Source organism: Chenopodium album, chromosome 6, assembly GCF_948465745.1.
Source record: "Chenopodium album chromosome 6, dcCheAlbu1.1, whole genome shotgun sequence".
Classification (NCBI taxonomy): Eukaryota; Viridiplantae; Streptophyta; class Magnoliopsida; order Caryophyllales; family Amaranthaceae; genus Chenopodium; species Chenopodium album.
In genome coordinates this window covers 33765404-33766764 of record NC_137839.1, presented here as the reverse complement: position 1 = coordinate 33766764, position 1361 = coordinate 33765404, and the positions used below count along the sequence as shown (strand labels likewise).

Here is a 1361-nt window from a genome sequence, read left to right as displayed (position 1 = left end):
GAAATTAAGTCACTTTTGCATCTAACCATTAACTGTTTTACTGACCTCATTTTTCCTTATGCTATAGCTTGAGCACACTGAAGAGATGGTGGAGGGCAAATTTGAACCAAGTATTGAGAATGACCCTTTCACCATGGCTTTGGGAAGGCCATACCATCCAGGACGAGTAGTAGGTTCGGGAGGGTCATTGCTTGGATGGAATAAGGTGATGGGTCCCGAATACACAAAATCGGGTACATCTCGAGCCAGTGTTAACTCACCGGGGGAGTTGGATGCCAAGGTGGCATCAATTAAGGAACAAGTACGCAACGAGATAGTTGGTGAATTGAATGCTTGGGCGAAGCTGATGAAATTACCGACTTTGCCGTTTCTCACTCGTACCCCGGTCGACTCATGTTCTGAACCAAAAGGACAAGGAGAAGGTGATAGACATGGAGGAGATGAGATACGTGGTGAAGATGTGTCACCTCAGGTAAAATCAACTGGGTTATTAAAAGTTTTAAAATACCGAGTTAATTGAGATTTTAGGTGCAATGATTGATGTACTATTGTAGGTTCCTACTCCTACACATGCGGACTCGAGGGAGCTTGAAAATCCAACACCGCATGAATTTCCAGAGTTACAGGTAATTTGTAACCCTCTACCTTAATGAATTTTGTTATAACTATGCTGTTGTAAAAGTCCTACTTAACTATCTTCTTTTTATATATTTACTTGTGTAGGAAGACACCCGGTGTGCACTTCTAGCCCCGGGGCATGCAAATAGTACCGTGTTGAGTTTGGTGGCGTACGATATTGCCCAACCGACGACGGGTGCTACGGCGGGGCCACATCATTACTCGGTTGGGATCGATTCAGTGGTTACGGGGTTCGAAGACATCCCACTACCCGTACCGATAGAGGAGGTTGAGATAACAGCACTTTGGCAAGCTGTAGGTAGCTTCGTTGATTGGCCACGTGCATGGGTGAAGTTGATTAATAAGGAGGTAAATTAGCTACTCACTTGACTATTTTCTTCATTTCTCAACTTTTAAACTACTTGCATCTCAAAACAACTCATAATCACATATTTATAAGTGTTTGTCATTTGAAATTACATAAAAATCGCCAAGTTCTAAGTTTTTGGGTCAAATTCATAAAAAAAAGCCATTTTGACCCGAAATGGCTACTCACTTGCCTATTTTCTTCATTTCTCAACTTATAAACTCCTTGCATCTCAAAAAAACTCATAATCACATATTTATAAGTGTTTGTCATTTGAAATTACATAAAAATCGCCAAGTTCTAAGTTATTGGGTCAAATTCAGAAAAAAAGCCATTTTGACCCGAAATGGCTACTCACTTGCCTATTTTCTTCATT

General features: G+C 40.9%; 1 long non-coding RNA gene across 1 annotated transcript; it reads left to right on the top strand.

The window, feature by feature from the left end:
• Positions 1 to 355: 355 nt before the first annotated feature.
• Positions 356 to 765, top strand: LOC145634813 (uncharacterized). Its single transcript, XR_014113590.1, has 3 exons — positions 356 to 472; positions 555 to 626; positions 724 to 765. It is a non-coding gene; the product is annotated as an uncharacterized LOC145634813 (long non-coding RNA).
• Positions 766 to 1361: the final 596 nt, after the last annotated feature.